Source organism: Anoplopoma fimbria, chromosome 22 (genome assembly GCF_027596085.1).
Source record: "Anoplopoma fimbria isolate UVic2021 breed Golden Eagle Sablefish chromosome 22, Afim_UVic_2022, whole genome shotgun sequence".
In the NCBI taxonomy this organism is placed as follows: domain Eukaryota; kingdom Metazoa; phylum Chordata; class Actinopteri; order Perciformes; family Anoplopomatidae; genus Anoplopoma; species Anoplopoma fimbria.
In genome coordinates, this window is record NC_072470.1 from 6,158,649 (window position 1) to 6,178,253 (window position 19,605).

The 19,605-nt window shown below is 39.7% G+C and overlaps 1 long non-coding RNA gene across 1 annotated transcript in view; it reads left to right on the plus strand.

Moving 5' to 3' along the window:
* Positions 1-301: 301 nt before the first annotated feature.
* The window catches only part of LOC129111587 (uncharacterized), a 66,542-nt gene continuing 47,238 nt past the window's right edge, over positions 302-19,605 (plus strand). The window contains exons 1-2 of the long non-coding RNA XR_008532336.1: positions 302-387; positions 475-605. This is a non-coding gene — a long non-coding RNA (uncharacterized LOC129111587). The remainder of the gene's footprint in view (positions 388-474; positions 606-19,605) is intronic.

Below are 19,605 nucleotides of genomic sequence, written 5' to 3' on the forward strand. Positions count from 1 at the left end.
CATATTTTCCCGAGTTATTTCATATGAGTGAAACAGCGCCCCCAGTGTTAATGGTCAGAATGTGACATTACACCCTACGTCATTGAACGGTATCGTCCCTTGATTAAAATGTAGTTCCCTCAAAAGTGAGTGAAACAGCGCCCCCCTGGATTTGAATGACAATCAGTGTGGCCAAAAGAGTATTGCAGGCGTACTGGGGTCCAACTGGGAAGTCTGCCAGGTGGAAGTAGTTACCGCTTAATGAAACATAGTTAAGTATCAAACAATCAGGCAGCTTCTGTAAGACCAACATGAAACTGAACGCTGGAAAAGAAACTCTGAAGATATTTGTGAAACCTGACAGTCTGAACACACACCAAACAAACAAACAGACAGACAGTTAAAAAGGTAATTTAAATTAAACAACTGTTTAGGTTTTTAGTGGAAGAAACGTGTTCCTGATGAAGTTGTCTAATGTGCTAATCTAACATTTAGGTGGAGAGGAAACAAAAACTTCTGTCAACAAACAGACAAGCAGACTGTCAAAGCAACAAGTGCAGTTGGACATCAATGGACATCAATGGACATCTCTATGAAAGAAAGGGGAATTGACATCAACAACAAATGTGAGTAAGATAGACTTTCTATGTGTTTGTCTCTTTGATTATTGTTTTCATTCCTGATGTTTAAGTGTCTCGTTTTGGTTTATTAATATCCTTGCACTGTCCCTATTGATGTTATGAAGCTTATTATTGATAAGTCATGTATTTGACATATGCATTCATACTTCTTTTGATGAAAAACAAAATGTTTTAGATCTAATAAATGTTTTCTCAGTATTCAGCACTGATCTGTACCTTTAGAGTACACACTTTGTAGTACTGTATGCATTTGTGTCTGCTGAGAATATACATAAGCAACGTGTGTAAGTCATGTATCGCTGATATGTGCATTATTTTAACTTAAACCTGTTTTTTAAAGAATAAAAAAAAAAGGCCTTTTACTATTTAATAGCACATTCATCTCTTTTAGTCCCCCGTTATCGGCTTTTGTGCCTGAACTCAGTGAAATAATATAATAGTATAATTTGTGTTTTAGTGTGTTTCTTCTGTGCATGGGTTGCAGATTATGTGTTGTATATCTAAATGCTGTGCATGCAGTTATTGTGGTTAAAATGCTCTTTCTTCATTTTGTTGCCTGCGTTTTTTGAGATCTCTCGGTTGTACTGATGAGTCAGTTGGTATTTTCTTAGCTGTGTGAGAGCTCTATTCCCTGCTATAAGTAAGGATAAGGTGTTCCTATTGAAAGAGGGATCTCCTGATCGCATGTTTAGAATGACCTGTTTTGCACATTCACAATAGGAAAGAACCGCAAGGTGAAAGACGTTGTTTACTTTACGCCTGATGCCTGCAGCTGCTTATCTTGCTGTCATTGTGGCTCTCTTTTCTTGCACTGTTCCTCATTGTTCAATTTAAACATATCTACTGAGTAAACAGCACAGAATATGTCCATATCATTGTTGTGTGCTCTTCTTGTAGCTGATTGTCTGATATGAAGGTGACCAATAAGCAGTGGGACTTCTGTTTGTCTGAGTATAAAATATAAACACGATTGTATAAAACTCAAATACTGAGATGATGAATGGAGGCTGTACAGTTTTATATTAACATGTGACATCATAGAGGTTTCAGACAGACACAGTATGTTGGAGGTGAGACACCTATTGTACACTTGTATTCATTATAAAGCCTCTTTTTCTTGGATTCGATCACCACACATGGATATGTGAGTTGATCACAATGCATCACTGACAGATTGATGGCTTCCATGCTAGATGTCTGTTATCAATGCAATCAATAACATCACGAGGCTAAAATTGCCAACAGGTTTTGGCAGGACACCAGTGAGGAGCATTCTTCCCATAACAACAGAGGAGAAAGGAGGCTTTGTGGAGTTGTCCTTACTAAATTGACAAGGCCTTTTACAGCCTTTGATACAGGGCTGGCTGCCTCGCACAATGGAAGGCATATAAATTTGCAGATATCGTCTGGAAAGCTCAAATGTCAACGCTTTTCACAACAGCACCAGGGCCCTGCAAGAGGAATAATTGATTGGTTCACCTTTTGTCTCGAGCCAAATATTCATCCAGGAGGACAAAAAACAGGAGGCAAAGCAAAATATGAAAGAGCATCTTCTTCAGTCAGCGTGTGCTGACGCTATTCATCCCTTTTTCTTTTAAGAATAATATTTTCTCTCTCCATATTTTACAGGCCAGTCAGTGCTTGTGTAATACATATGCAGCGGTCCACTCTTTGAGCATGCAGTTAAAACCTTTCACATTATCATAGTGCTTGCAGCCAAACAGCATACCTCCTTCTCTGCTGCTTACATTATTTCACAAAGATATGAATAATCAAAATGTCCTGAATGAGAAATCAATCATCTGTGCATCAACATGTGCTTTTTGTGATTTTAAATATCTAGATCCAGGTCATATGTTAATACCAGGAGTATGGTGACTATGGCATCATAATGACTTGATTTAAGTGAAGTGGTGAGGCACGGTGTGTTTACAGCACCTCTTGTTTTTACTTTTGTGATACTAAATATCGTACCAGTCATACAGTAACATCTGTACCACGACCATAAGCTACTGTAGCACCAAAACCACTGAGTGAAGTGAATTGAGGGAAAGGTGTGTTTTATCGCTTTGCAGCTTTTGTATGTATGAGAGTTGGACTTATTTCTTATTTTAAAAATCAGAGATTGCTTAAAAGAAGCAATCTCCAGAAAACCCATGTAAATGATTGCTTCATTTACTTGTAATAGCTGAAAGATAAACTTCTGCTTCTGGGAAATGAACCCAAGTACAGTCGGAAGGGTGCAGAACTTTTTTTTACCTTAAAGAAAGTACAACGTTTTTACTAAGTGAAATCTCTGCAGCTAGTCAGGAAACAGATGAGTCAATGAGGACCAGCCCCATCTACACACATCTACAGGTCTGCAGCATAGTGCATTGGACACACACACACACACACACACACACACACACACACACACACACACACACACACACACACACACACACACACACACACACACACACACACACACACACACACACACACACACACACACACACATTATCGACAGCCCCGTTGTAGATAAAATGACAGTGAGTCACTGGGGTTGTATAGTTTTTGGCCCTGAACCCAACAGGTGTCCCACATCATCCTCCATATAAACTCCTCTGGAGCCATACAGTACCTTTCTGTCTCCTCACTGTGCTCAATAGCTAGTGATAATTTAGATTTGACTTGTATTGTTGCATTGTGGCCGCCTCTTCTTTCTCTCTATTTCCCTTCAAAGCCCTGCCGTGAATTTTCAGCCTCTGCAATTTTCCTCTCCAGTAACAGAAAGGAGAGCAGGAGAAAAAGAGAAAGAGAGATGACAAAGACAACACAGGACTCCTCTCTGTCTCCCGGCCCTATTATTGTTCAAAATAGCCGAGCAATAGTTTTTTCTTTTTTTTTTTTGTCATTGGTTTACTCCTAAAAGCCCATTTGACGTCGGCCCTGAAAAGAAAGCAATAAAGAAACCTTTTCAGTGGCGTTGAATGAGCGAGAGAAGGAGGAATGAATCCCTTTGGGACGTTGCGCTCAGAGAGGCCTTTTTATTGTCTTTGCTCTGGTAATCAAATGGAGCTGAAATGAAAATGGAGTTTTCTATGAAAATAGGGGCCTTTGTTGGCTTTGGAAGGCTAGTAATTCATAAACAATAAGCCTGCTCCTTTTGTTTGGGTTATAATATATTCCTGCTGCTCTGAAAGAGGTCTCTCAGCGCGCGCACACACACACACACACACACACACACACACACACACACACACACACACACACACACACACACACACACACACACACACACACACACACACACGCGCACATTGAAGCCAGGGTAAAAGCCAAAGCGAGGCAGCAGGGGAAGAGAGAATATAAAAGGAGGCAGAGAGGCAGGCTTTTCATTCATCCTCCTGGCTGAGAGACGGCAAGATGCTCGACTCCTCAACTCTCCATCCTTCACCTCTCTTTCTCTGTTCTCTCCATCAACCTCTTCCTCTCTGCTATGACTGAACACCCACTCACACCTCCTCGTCTTTTTTCCCCCCTGGAAAAAGTCAAACTTTAACGGTGTCGTCTCGACCGGCCGACAGGTGTGTATGGATCACTGGTTCTTTTTTTAGGAGGAAGGAATTTCTCTCATTTAGAAGAAAATGGATTATGTGAAATGGTCAACGCGTCTCTGATTTACCTTTTTTTTCCTCGTGCCATCTCTGGTTTCTGAATTTGTGACTAAATATTGGAGTATGACAAGAAAGAGAAGACACAGAGGAGGACAAGACGTGAGGGGACAGAAAACCTGCAACATCAGCAGCGTGATGGAGGGACACCAAAGTCCCACTGATCCAAAACAGGACTCTTTAAAAAGCATGGACATGTCACTGTTCTAACTTCAGTGAAGCAACCCTTCAGTATGTGGAGAGTCATTTGTTTGCGTCTTTTTAACCCTTAGAACCATAGATGGGACAACAACATGGATGTTTTGCACATAATAGAATGTCTTCATGGAGGTCTGTGCTGTCCAATGGGGCTATTTACAGTAAATTCACTACATTAAAGAGGCTATAACTTCATTTTTAGGCCTGAATGAGGTTGTTGGACGTCCAAACAAGAACATCTTCCCTTCCTGTCTGGAAATCAACCTGATGTATCTGTAGACACAACCTTCCTCTGAAGACACCTAAAGTATTGTCATACTTTGCACCCTCTGGATGCGGATGAGAACTGTGCACATTTACATGCACATGGATATTTACATAAATATGGATTTGGATCGAGCCAACATGATGTAAGTCCAGCATTTTGTATATTCCATACTGTACAGGATTTAAATTTGATCATTTCTTTACTTCACGTTCAGTCTTTAGTCACCAGAGAGAATTAAACTCTCAAATTTCAGTTATTCATTTTATTTCAACCATTTTCAGGCCAAAAATGAAGCTATTGAAGAAAGTTCATGGTGGGACACTGCTGTTGTGTTTTCAATCGTATTTGATCAGACAGTATAGGTCACTCGTATGAAGCATTAAACAAGTTCTCTGATGTTTTTTGCCGAATATGATTTTGGAGGAAATGTAATCTTGTGTTGAGACGATCGTGGAGGATGTGAGTGAATTAACATGCTTCAACTCAGTCACAACCTTTCATAAATGTTAAACTAAAGTGTTGTGAGTTGCCTTAACATAACTATAAAAACATGAATCATGCTTAAGTTTCCTCAAGGGGTATTATAGTAAAAACAAATGATTGTTTTGCAGATAGAATTACCTGTTGCATATTAGTTCTAGCAGATCTATGTGCAGCTATTTGCGTCCTGGAGCAGCAGCTCTTCGGTCATGTGACATGTGGTGCTATGTGGGCGTGTCTTTGAGTGAGTTAGCAGGAGGCAGTTGGACCTTTTTTTAATACAGAAGGTGGTGGCAGCTGCCTCCACCTCTCTCTTAACCAAGCTTCTCTCAGAAAATACTCCCACTTCCTCAGTTTATCAAATAATAGTTGGTGATGTGATTTAATAAAAAGAGTAACTGCTGTAGCATTAAAGAGAAATAATCCAGATTACATTATTAACCATCTACCTTGCTGAGTATAGTCACAGACATGTGAATGGAGGGAGAGACCACAACAAAATAATAACTAAACTAAACATTTTAAAGTGTTAAGATTGAAGTTATACAAACTAAATTACAAGCATGGGTCAGTAAAAGCTATTTAGTTAACATTTGAAAAGCTTTCTGTTGCTTTCAGTTGATCTTTCTGAATCTTTAAATTTAGATTGACTTCATGCAAACGGGACCATGTAAAGTTTAAAATAGAAATGTCACTATTTGATGTACCATATTTTAGCTTTAAGCTAATTCACATCTGTAGTCCGTTGGTAGTTGGTCGGCTCTTGTTATTTTTGTCTCTCTTATAGTAAACTGATGTTCAGAGGCTGAGTGAAGTGGACGTACAAACTCTCTTAGTTTATGTTTTGCTGTTGCATCGGTAAAGTAAAAATGTGTTTTCTACTTCTGACAGTCTGGCTTCCTGCTGAGCATCAGCTGGGTGCATCATGGTGAAAAAGGCAGCTAGGCAACAAGCTCACTATTTATATTGGGTTTGGTTTGGTGTTTATTATAAAATAAGTGATTATTGTTAGATGAGCTGAGATCCAACTTAATGGCTGGTTCAGCTGGTGGAGGAATCGCTGCAGAGGTTACAAAAGGTGGATGTTCAACAAAGGGGCACTAATTGTGATTGCTGCATCTACCTTTCCCCCCATTTCTTATTTTAGCTCCATTTAAGGACGTAATAAGTGTACGTCTGTTACATGTCTGACATTCACTACTTGGAAAAAGAGCTATTTATTTGACAGGGAGGCTAAACTAGAGAGAATGAATGTTATTTCTGGAAATGGTACAAAAGCAACCTCTTATCTGAGTCCCTACATCTCCTGATGGACTTGATGTACAGAGTCATCAGTCTGAAAGCATCTTTGAAGTAACATTTTGAAGTAAACACTTTGAAGTAAACATCCCCATCATTTCATGACTACAACATAGGCTTTGTTGTCTTCTTCTTCCTCCATCAGTAATTCTGTTTTACACTCATTTTTATTATACAAGTACAGATATGTTATGTCGATAATTTGTCTCCATCAAGACCAACGTTGAGTTCCTAAAAGATGACATCCTTTTCATTGAGCCAGTGAACCTCGATATGAGAGATTAAATGACTGTTGTGATGGATAAAGATAGTCTCAAACACAAAATAAGGGCTGGTCAATATGGCCAAGATCTTCTAATCTCCTAATATTTATCACCATGTAGCATGTTTTCTGGTTTTTGAATGTGTAATAACCATGTGGTAAAGCCAATTTTTGGATACTCCTGTGTGAATCAACAAAAAAGTACTGAGGAGTAGTTATTTAATTACAAACTTTGATTACAAATGTCACTTGAAACAGTTTCAAGTGACATTAAAGAAAAAATATATATTTCCAGCTATACCGACTATGTTTACGTGCGTGCACAATAATACAGAGTAACCAGATTGAGACAATAGTTTGATTTTAACTGATTTTGATCAGATTTTCTTAAAAACTTAGTTTGTTATTATCAATAAAACATATGATTTCCTGGTGATAGAATTCTATTGAAAGGCGACGAATTGTCATATTAAATTATCGACTGGCCCTCCAGTAAAAAACATAACTTTTGTCCTCTTTTGAGTCTTAAATGCCTTTGAGTGAATGGACATCATCTGCTGCCAAAATGACTAATCTTCCCTGATTCACATGTTGATGTTAGATACAGTGCTGGCAAAAATGAAGAAAAGCTGTAAGTCCTGATATAACCACAAGAGGGCAGCACAGTACAACAAACAGAAACTCAAGACACATTTGACTTCTAATTTAATTTACAGTTTTCTTACATATAATTGCACGTTTTGGCTCCAACAGGTTATTAGATTGTTCAAGTTTAATCTAATGCATTTAAATTAAATTCACAAGTATGATTTAGTTACTGTGCACCGTATAGGACATCTTCGGTAGCTTGAGCCTTTTTTTGACTAAGTAAATACTAAGTGCAGTATTTAGTCACTTTTTAATGGTTCTCATACAATTTGGAACATATTTCTCATGGAAAATGCCGTCAAACTGAAATATAACTACTTATTAACCATTTTCATCGACTATCATCAGAGCAAGCACAAATAAAGTTAAATAAATTACTATTGCTCCTCAGTAAAGGGGTCAGACAGACCTCCATAGTTGCTCTTAGCCATATAAATCATATCATATTTTTCTGTGATAAGCGCTCTGCTTCTTCAACTTTTCTTTAACTCACCTTGAGAAAGTGTTGCATGAGTCCTTTTTGGATGCATGCACTCCTTTCTTTAGTGCAGCTATGAAGAGTGTATTAACTCTCCACTAGAGGGAGCCTGATATCCACCTTAGAACTGTTCATTTAAACCTCAGAGAGGCCACTGAAGGCTGGACAACTAGTCCCCTGTGTATATTAACTCTAGCCTGCAAACAGCTGTTTTCCAGACACCAACTGACCAATGTCAAAAATCAAAGCCTACTGATTTGTCTCATGGGACTGTCTGTCCCCACTTTACAGTATCAGTTGTAGTGCTTCTAACAGGCAGTCAACTGTTAAACAGCAGTAGGGTGTGATATGAGACGAAAGTTTTGAACAGCACTACTTTTACCCTCTGTAGTTGAATAATGAAATGTACTGTAGTTTGATATTTATATTTAGTTAACGGGTAAAAAACATTATCATTTGACTATGAAAGTTCACATTTGAAGTGTGTTTGTTAAGATATGTTTTTTAAAAGAAAAAATCATATATTGATAGAGACGGTAAATTTCCAGAAGAGCTTATTTCCTGATCAAATATTTACAGAAAAAATAATCAGGAAATGAAACTCCCGCACCAAATTCACAACGTGATCTGGATGATTTAATGTAATTTGACTCATTTAGAAATAAAGAAACAAAACCTGAAATTACACATGTCCACAAAAGTTGTTTTTACCAAGAAATATTAATCAAGAAATGTTATTTTTTTTATGTTAAATTTGATTTAATTCTACAATTTGCATTTAATAAACTACGGTACGATCTGAATCATCCATATTTGCTGTTTCTGTTCGCACACTGTAAACGCAGAAATATTCTTCACATCAGACGGAATGGATGTTTTTTTTACCAGAAGCCTAGAGATTAAAATATGAATAGGCAGATATCACTTCCTCACACTATGCGGGCACTATGCCATTTGTTCTGCTGTTATTTAGACTAACTGTACCATAATGGCCAAACAAGCTTGAGTGGAATAAAGACTGCCATTATGTGAGCTCAGAGTCTCGACCTGTTGATGCTCCATTAGCTTCACTTCTCAAATGTGCCTGAATTGTTCGACTGTGCTCTCCCCTCCTTGCAGAGACTCGGGTTAACTGGGAGTAAAGCCAGGAGGGGACAAAAAAGATGGTAGATTTCGTCCGAGATGCTGCAGGAAGAGTCTGAGCTGTGACACTTTTTATGTGGACAATATTTTGCATTTAGGAACCTTTTTGCAATTAAAACCCATTTAGAATTAGCTGTCAATAAAAAACAACAACACGTGTCTTGACTGCAAATTGCATAAAATCTAAACCATAGAAATATTTACTTACGCATAGAATTAATGCAGCTTTCATTTATCTTTATTTTCATGTATTTCTCTGAGTTATAGCAGATCAGAAACAAAATATATATATATATAATATAAGGTTTCACTTCAAAATACATTGTAAGATGATGAAGATTCAGGTAAAAGGAAAAGTCTTTACTTTAATCCCCCTGATAACCCTTAATACATTCTTATTAGAACATGATTATGTAGTTTTAAACAAATTTAAAGACATTTCTAAGAGTGAACAAATTGTCACAGGTTGTTAAACACATTTAGAAATCATTCACAGGGAGCTTTCAACCGTTCCAAACCCAAGCAGACATGTTGAGCCTTAAGGTTTACTTAAGTGAGACAAATCCAAGTGCTATAAAAAATAAAGCTGATTCTATTACTATTGTGGCTTTTCGATGCAGTGTTAAGCACGGTAAAGAAAATGTTAATCGCTTGTCCATACCTGCAGAATATCATAATTTTGCATTACATTTCTATTTACTTTTGTGATTTGCAGAGGAAAGAAACTGACGTGAGATTTTTAAATAGCCCCAATGTCCACAAAATAGTGTTTTTAAATATAGGTCAACCCTCTGAGCCTAAGTTGATATTTCACTAAAAGAGCTAAGAGCAATGGTAAACAAACAGCTTTACTGTAGAATTCAATAAAACAGCAAAATCTACCACCAGCACGACTACACGTGAATTGTTTTTAAGTGGCGTGCAGCGCTTCGAACCATTTGCAGAAAAAGCAGAGACCAGTGGGATACGAGAGCCTTCCTGGGAACTGAATTGCCTCAAAGTGCCAGGCTGCTATCAAACCGCATTAATGTGATAGATTTCCGGCATTTCTGCATTCATTCTCCACGCAGTAAATGTGGGAGCTGACAAACAGATCCTGGTGAGAGGGCCTCCAGCAGAAGCAGGCGCTCTCTGCCTCTAATGCATTGACAAATATTGCCTGGGTTCAAGTACATTTATGTAAAACTCACACAAATAGTCACACTTTTACTTAACCCAATTTTTTGCAATTCCCTAAGAGTAAAGCTGAGTCCTCTCCTTGTTGTTGTGGTTCTCTGTGTGCAGACGACAGTCAGCGTGACCAGGCTTGTGTTCTTCGCTTTGAATGGGAAATGTCACTTTATTGCATTTTTTAATCACAATCCAACCTGAGCCTGTTAAGAATGCATCTGACTTAAAATGATCTAGTTTGTCGGATAAATAGAATTTGTATTTGTTATCCTGCTGCATGATTTTATTTTTATTTTTGTAGTCTTGTTATTTCTTTTAAACACATTGTGTGACTTTAACATCTATGTGTTTATATCTTACTGTAGATGAATGAAACGTCTACCTAACTTCTCTTTAGATCCTTTAAAGGAGTATAACTTTGTTTTTCTGGTTTAAATATAGCTTTGCATATTGCTGTCTTGCATAAGATAACTTTACAAAGGCTGAAATAATACAGATTTTTAGTCGGTCATGGTCTTAAAACAAACGCTTGATCCTACATTTCCCATAATGCAACTCAATAACATCTTTCATTCGGCTTCCCCTGCCTAGTAAATGTCCACATCATTAAACTTTCTGTTCATTTTGTCAGACGTAGCAGCTAGAAAGCTCTCTCTAAATGTGTAACATCGATGCAATGCCCCTTTAAAACCCCTACATTTAAAGAAACAGCCCTGAAACAGTGGTTTATTCATGAAAATCAAGCATGTGTATTCTATTTAATCTATTAATACATCATCCTAATATGGAGCGGAGTATTTCAGACAGTTTTGTGGGTAAACTGTTTTCAAAATGACATTTATTTCTAAAGAGCTGCATTCTTTTTCTAAAAACACACCTTAGAATAAAAGTACTCGGCTCAGGGTGATCTGTTAAATGACACCTCACCTCCTCTAGCTGCCTGGTTGACGAGCATCACAAATGCAAATCTGTCTCTGTATATATTTAAATAGATTTCCCATCCATTCACATGTGAGTGCTCCTCCCATCACTGAGACCCCCTCACTATAAAGGAACTACGCTGCCATCATCACACCACTACAAGCATCATACAACAAGATATTCAGCCAGACTAAATGCTGCAGCCAATTACATTGATTTTAGAGGAGCTATTCTGTTTGCATTAGTGGAAGAAAATGGAGCGCCATTTTCCATGTTGTTGGGGGGGAAATTGCGAATTGAGCTCTCTTCAGGAAGTATAATGGATAGAAAGCCAATTAACTGTACACTCTCTCTGACCACGTATCACTTCATGAACTTTACACCATTAGAAAGTCGCCTCAATACATTTCTTATTAAACGGGGCAAATACATGTTAGTCCAGAGTGAACGGGGCTGTAGAGAAGGCAGTGCTGGATCAAACTGCTTTATAACAAGGTAATGGAAAGACTGTACATCAAGACGCATCAAACATAATTCTGGTTTAACCACAACGTACATTAATAAGGTTTAACTGGTTACACCGTATATTAAAATAGGAACTAAACAATAGGTAAACAATGGAGGGAACTGAAGCGCTGGCGGACAGGCTAATTGTGCTGATTTAATTATACATTTGTTTGCTAATATGAGGCACTGAAGCACAGACACAATGAAGGCTGGGTCCTGCTTCATCACCTGATCTTTTCGCTCTTTTCTGGAAGAGGCTCCGAGTTTCAAAGTGTGGTTTTAAGACAGTCGGTATATCTGCATAAAAAAAAATGTACGAAAGGAGGGAATAGAGTTAAAATAATATAACTATATTCTTATGTGAATACATGATTGCTTGGTCTGAGTTTGTGTAATTAGTAGTCTCGTCTAAAAGGCTCTTTTTGAATGAAAATGAACATTTGGTGGAAGAGATTTGGGTTTTGTGAAGTGGCTTTTCTCTTCTGGTCATTTATCATTGCACCTCAAGTCCTCAGATGACAGCATGAACATAGAGTTCTACAGCACTGCACTAAATAATCTTTGATTAGAAGTGTAGCATCCTTTGCAACATTTGTGGCTATTGAACCAGTGATAGCTTGCATTTTAAAGAACTTAAAGTCGAGAATTCATTGCCCACTAATTTGATATATTGCCAAATATTCCAGCTTCTCACATGTGAGTATTTGCTCATTTGCTATGTTTTCAAATTGTAAATTGAAAATCTTTTGGTTGCAGACTGTTGTCTGGAAAAAAGAATGAATTGGTCATCGTCACTTTGGGCATATTTCACTATTTTAATGCATTTTATGGCGAATCAAAAAAGTAGTTGACACTGAAAATAAGAGTTAGGAGCAGCCTAAAAAGGACCTTCTCTTCATGAAAAAGTTTCTTAAACAACGGCCATGGACATTTAGCTTCTGATTATGTTTCCAAATGTAAAATAGGAGACAATAAAATGCATTGTATACAGCCAGCCACAAGTTACACTGTTAGATTTCTCTCTGAGGATCCCCCCCCTTATACACACATAGACAGACAGACACACTGACACACACCTAGATAGAGCGTGGCACCACTAAGTAAGAAATCAAAATGTCATTTATTTGGGGCCAAGTCGATTTCAATCTCTATTTTCATCTTTTTCCAAAATCTATAAACGCCGCTCTTAACACGTGACTGCGAGCTGGGTGGGCAGGAGGGTTAAAGGGGGTCCGGGGTGTGCGCAGGGCTCGGGTTAACTGCCGTGTCGAAGTGTCTTTTGTCCTCTGAACAGCGCGGGGATGAAGGTGCGTGGCAGACAGGCAGTCGCTGCTTTGAGTCAACACAGTAAATAGGACGAGTAGTGCTGCTCAGAGGGTGTTTTATATCAACCTTTTCAGAGGAACAAAGTTGTTTTTCATCGCTTGAACCGGAGCAGGGGGATGTTTTATAGGCCCTGTTGCTCAGTACAAGACAAATATCTGGTTGTATACATTGCTGTCGCGTGATCAAAATGCACTCGGGCCGTATAGCTGGCAATCCCCACAACAGAAATGCCTCTCCAGCCACGTATCATAGCTGTCTCACAACAAGCCTCGCCTCAAAATAATTTCTTAATCCATTAATTGGCGTGGAGCAGCATTCGGGGCAGGGCTTTTTGTTCAATATGTTTTTCAGAGATGCATACTAATCATATAAAGTGATCCTTTGTACTCAGGTTGACAGCAGCGACGAGGGCTTTTAGACGCACACGCACACACACACACATACACACATGCACACAAACACACCGAGGCATGTGTCTGGGAGCGCCGACGGCAGAACGAGTGTATTATTTTCCCTGAAGAGTGTTATTTTCCTGTCAAGGCTTGATGGCAACGTGCCAACAGATGTGACAGGGAGCGATCATCCCTCCTTCATACTGTACAGAGAGAGAGGGAGAGAGAGAGAGAGAGAGGGATGGGTGAGGACAGGGAGAGTAAGACAGACACACAGACACACTAGCTGGGTTTCCATCCAGGCTTTCTTTTTTTTTTTATGCAAATTGCGATGAATCGAATTTGAGAAGAATCAAGGCAATGGCTAATTCTAATGAAATGTTCTCGTAAGTTTTTCGCTCAAGGCTGAAATATTTGAGAAATTGCGATTTGAAATCCATTTGTCAAAGATAACATGCTCATCTGTCCACCCTGATGTCCTGACAATGACAAACTGCTCATGCACCCTCATAGGCTTCTGCGCTATGTGTCTATTAGGTGGTACATTAAAATCCTGTGCTCAGTGTTTAATATTCACTTCTATCTATTGAGGTTTCAATGTGATTTGTTGTAGTTTTGGACAATTCTGTCTACAATCACTGCAGAACTCTGGAGAATATTAAAGCATATCAGATATATAGGAAAAGCTAGACATCAACCTCTCTTTAAAAAATGATGAGAGATGCCACTCATGTCATTCATTTCGTCCAGTAGTCCCTCTGCAGCCAGATATGAGAAGGACCCTGTTTTTGTTACTTGGTTGTCAACTTTTTCAAAGCTGACTGTAGTCTATTTCTATGTCTGCTCTCCTACCTACCAGTCCTATCTATCAGAGTGCTGATTATTGTTTTAACTGCAGTTGTTATTGTTGACGTGTTGACTCTCGCTGGGTATTGACTGTGTCGCTCTTCTGTGTGTGTGTGTGTGTGTGTGTGTGTGTGTGTGTGTGTGTGTGTGTGTGTGTGTGTGTGTGTGTGTGTGTGTGTGTGTGTGTGTGTGTGTGTGTGTGTGTGTGTGTGTGTGAAGTGTTTGTAGTGGGCGTATGATACTTGAAATTGACCTTCAAGTGTCACATGTCTAAGCTAAAACTCGTTTAATTAATACATTTATCTGGTAGGGAGTGATGGTTTACTTTTACTGAACGCTTGTTAGGCCATTAATGGAGTGTGTGTGTGTGTGTGTGTGTGTGTGTGTGTGTGTGTGTGTGTGTGTGTGTGTGTGTGTGTGTGTGTGTGTGTGTGTGTGTGTGTGTGTGTGTGTGTGTGTGTTAAAGCATAAGCTGTATTCATGGTTCTGTTTGAAGGGGTTTCTGATCACTAAATCTATAAAACCGTAAATTATAAATTGAAAACCTTCCTCCATAGTTATATAGGTCCTTATGTGAAGCATTTGGTTACCCATGACATAAGATCCTGTTTTAGTTATAGGGTGTATGGACTACAAAAATGGATGGTAAGGAGTATGACTTATGAGAGTAAACCCTTAAAATGTGTATTTGTCATGTTTTACAGTAAGTACATGCACATGATTTTTTTTTTTTTTTTTTTTGAACAGGTCTTTAATCAGTTGCCTCAAATCTGTGAGATTTCAAGACTTGAATCACAGTTAGATGTTACTCCTGCAGACTAAATTTGGATTTCCACTCCAGATCCCGCCTCAGTAATCTGATCTCCTGAGCCGGCTCCTCCTGAGAGGCGAACAGTGCTTCCCAAGATCAGTGCTGCTATTCAGAGCTACCTGATAAATAACAGCCGCTGCAGATCAGATTATAGTGTGTGTGTGTGTGTGTGTGTGTGTGTGTGTGTGTGTGTGTGTGTGTTAATGGCACTGTTCTCTTGTAAAGTCTGTAAGTAAACTGATTCTCTCCGTTATCTCCCTCTCTTTCTGTGTTCCTCAACATCTCTCTCTGCTCCTTTACCCTCTTCATTTACTTCTTCCCTGACTAAAAAAACAAAGAAAAAGCAAAACAAAGCAGCGGAAAACAAAAGGAAAGCAAGAAGAACATGTCATTACTGGTTGTGTTTCTACAGCGGCACAATACCCTGACCACCCTCATCAAACGATAGAGAGAGATTGCGCGTATGCAGGCGAGTTAGAGAGAGATAGAGCCCCCCGTGTGACGAAAGGCAGTTTAATTTAGATAATTATCTCGCAAATTAACCACAAACTCCTTCCCTGTTAATTACCTGTCTTGGGGAGCGGTGCGGGAAAACAAAAAGCAGAGCCGGGGAGGTCTTTGTTCAGATCTTCTTGGGGGGGGGGGGCATAAATTGGTTCTGCCCCTGCTGAAAGGCCAGATAACCCTTTGAGGGAACAACCACTAAAGCATTTGATAGGCTAATGGGGAATACTGTTAGCATCCGCGTTTGTAATTGGACGTCATAAATCTGGAACAGGTGATGGGGGGAACAAAAGAGGGGTTTTGTGTGGGTGTCGAGGCCGCGGCGCGACTTGTAAATCCTTCCCCCCGTTGAATGGCGCTATCTGATGGCCGGCGTATGGCTACAACAGGAGATGCACGGCGACTGGATCTCCCACATCGATCCCCTGTGAGTGCGTTGAGTATTTATATGTGCTCAGACACACAGGCGCGTATATGCATGTGTGTGAACGGGTGTGTATCTGCCCCAGCAGTGCTAATAAAAAGACCTTTTCCTTATCTCGGTGTCTGCTGGAGGTGATTCTGTCAGCGGCTATTAACCTTGCCTTTATAACGACAGCTCGCCTGATTAGTTTCAACACTTAAAGCCCCGGCATTTTCAATTTCACTCCGGTATTTTTGTTCCACAGGTCTTTGTCGCAGTATTAAATACATTCTGTGCGCCTTTATCTTCTCTAATAATGACTTATTAGTGTTGTTAGCGGGCCTCATTAAAGACAACATGAAAGCTTTGTTGTTTTTGCCTTTTTTATTTTGGTCAAGTGAGGAGTAGCAAAGTTTCCATATGTAAATCCTAAACTTATTTTCAATGTGCTTAGAAGAAGAAAATAAACCAAAGGTAATATTCATGTTTCATTAAATTTGAAAGTGAGTTTTTAAAGAGAAAACACAAAGACACAGTAGGTGGTCAAACCACTTAACAAATCTGGGGAACAGATTGCATTTTAGCTTGTGTGAAGAATTTGACAAGGTTAGTGGTTTGACAAAAAACTCCTCAGCTTAGTTTCCCTTTATGTCTCCTCCTAAGTGCTAATAAGAAAACTGTCTTCATCTATGTTCAGTGTCAGGGAGTTATTTGGTTATCTCCTCATTTCAGTGATTTGGGTGAAACAGCTCAATACAATGAAGAAGCTGGGACATCAGAAAGCCTTCATCTCTTTTAGCTGGAAAGACACATTTAATGTCATCATCACATTGCACCTGTACAAGGTTATTGCCTGAAATGTGTTCATGTGTTCATCTTTTCCTCTATTGGCTGACACGTTTTGGCTCCCTTTGAAAGGCCCTTAAACAAACAGAAAGTTAAGAAGAAGACTGCCTTTCTCCCATAAAAGCTGACATGCCAGATTTACAAGGTGTCCTCCTTAAAGAGGGCTTTGTCGTTTTTTCACCTCATCAGCTATGAGCTCTTAAGATAAACACCTACTGTGTGTGTGTGTGTGTGTGTGTGTGTGTGTGTGTGTGTGTGTGTGTGTGTGTGTGTGTGTGTGTGTGTGTGTGTGTGTGTGTGTGTGTGTGAGGACTTTGGTTTAACTAGATTGCTGTGGTGTTTCTTCTCAAACATTTCCTGTCAATCAAACAGTGTGACATTACCGATTTGGTTTGAAAATCTTTTGCCACAGCGATGGTCTTCTGAGTCATTCTGATTTAATTTCCTTGGATTTTCTTTTGCTGCAGTCTTGATCAAACAAAAAACATGTGTTCTTGTTTTTTGTAACAGTTGAAATGACTAAAAGTTGAAATGACTACTTGCTTAAGGTTCAGGAATAATCATGGTCCTTGACTGTTTTGAGGAAACAGGACTTGAACAGACAGAACAGAGATATCAGAGTTAAAGTCTAAATAAGAACACCTGTTCCCCAATCTTGGCATTTACTGCTCATGCTGTTATATCCTCCACCAGGAGGTTGTTTAGGTTTTTTCCCTTTATATTTCACACTCGTTATCAATGTGAGAAAGGGCATTTGGCCTTGACCGTACTCCTTACTCTCCTCGAGGTCTGCGCTCTCCGACTGCCCCTCTAGTTGTATCATGTCATTGTCTACAGACATCCACTGCCTCGCAAAGTTGGAGTTTCCCTCCATGATTCAATCTTAAATTTAATTGGCATTTCAAGATACACCTTGTTGCTGTTTATACACTGCAATAAAACAACTGGATAATAGCAAAGAGGAAAAACTGCCTTTACCTACAGGCGGATTATCATTTTAATCCTTACAATACAATTTTATTTTTTTTAACTAAAAAGCTATTTTAATTAGAGGTCAACCTTAAACACCAGCTGAAAAAAAAAATGTTTCTTCATCTTTCTATCCTTGTGGGGACATTTTGATATAAAAAACCCCCATTAAATCCCTTTAACACACATGACTCTGTAACTGTGACGACGCTGGTGTTGCTAAGCTGTAGCCAGGTTCTCCAAACCAGGTGTGAAGGACATGAGAGCTCACACACACACACACACACACACACACACACACACACACACACACACACACACACGCACACGCACACACTCTCCTCATACTTAACACACACCTTGAGGGGAACATCGGAGCTGCACCAATATTTGTGTTTTGCGGCCGTCACGTATTTGTCCAAGTCCTTGTCGCTGCTCTCCACATCCACCGGCAGCAGGTGTGAACAACTCTTGTGCTGAGAGAGCGACACACTCTACCGCCACCCTGTCAGAGAACGAGAGAGAGAGACATAGACACAGGGCCGGGGGGGGGGAGGGGGACGGGGGTGGGGGGGGAGGGGGAGAGATCAATAGTAGTGAGTGTGGAGTTTGGATAATTACAGTTGTTAGCAGGGAGAGGAGAGCAGCTATAGTGGCCTCTCCACTCAGAGTCTCTTATCACTCTCTGGCCTGTCATTACAGCTTTAAATGCTGCTGTAGCAAAGTGGCAACTGTGTGTGTGTGTGTGTGTGTGTGTGTGTGTGTGTGTGTGTGTGTGTGTGTGTGTGTGTGTGTGTGTGTGTGTGTGTGTGTGTGTGTGTGTGTGTGTGTGTGTGTGTGTGTGTGTGTGTGTGTGTGTGTGTGCGTCTTTTTTTTTTTTTCTCCTCTTTTCGCCTCCTCTCCTCTGCTCTCTATTTCTCCTCTCCTCTTCATACAGTATCTCCTCCTCTTCCCCTTCATCTTATATCTCCTCTCCTCGCCCTTTTATTGTCTCCTGCCACCTTATCATCTGCTTTCCTTTCTTCTTTGCTCCTGTTTGTAACTTATCTCTCTCCCCTCCTGTCTTGTCTCATATCCTCCTCTTATTCCCTCCCCTAACCTATTCTCCTCGGTCACCTCCTCTTTCTTCCTCCTATAATCTCTCTTCATCTCCTCTTTACCTCGACCTTGTCTCACACTTTCTCTCATTCTTCTTGTTGCCTTGCATATTCTCCTCCAATAATAACTTTTCTCTCCTCTCCTCTCCTCTCCTCTCCTCTCCTCTCCTCTCCTCTCCTCTGTACATGAAGACTTCCAGATGAACCAGGTTCCTCTCCCTGAGGCAGCTGGAGGTCTCTTTTCAAGCCTCCCATAGAGGTATGCGGTGCAGATGTTAATGCACGGGTCTGTGGTTACAATACAAGCGGATCGTGGAGCAGCAGTCACTCTGCTTTCTGTCGCGTTGAAGAGACTCTTCTCTCTCTGTTGCGGCAGTGACTCACTTGTTTCGGTGAAGTGTTAGATGACAACATTTAGGTTTTTTGCATCTGAAATATTGTGCAGGGAAAAATCGTAGAGAGACACTGTCAGTTGAACTTGTTTCTTTTGTAAAATGGTGCATACCTTCGGAGAACGAGTTCATATCTGGGGCCTTGAAGATGTTCTGTTCATCAAGGTTCAAGAATCAATTAAGTTTCTTGATTTATTTAAAAAATGCTGTGTGTTAAGGACTGGTTAAAGGTGTCCTCTCCAGTCTTACCTATTCTTCCCATCACCTCCTTTGATTTCTCTTTTAGTTTTCCTTTTCTTTGACTTCGCTCTCCCTCTTCTCCTTCCTTTCTACCTCCTCTTGTCTCCTCGCCTTCTTTCTCTTCAC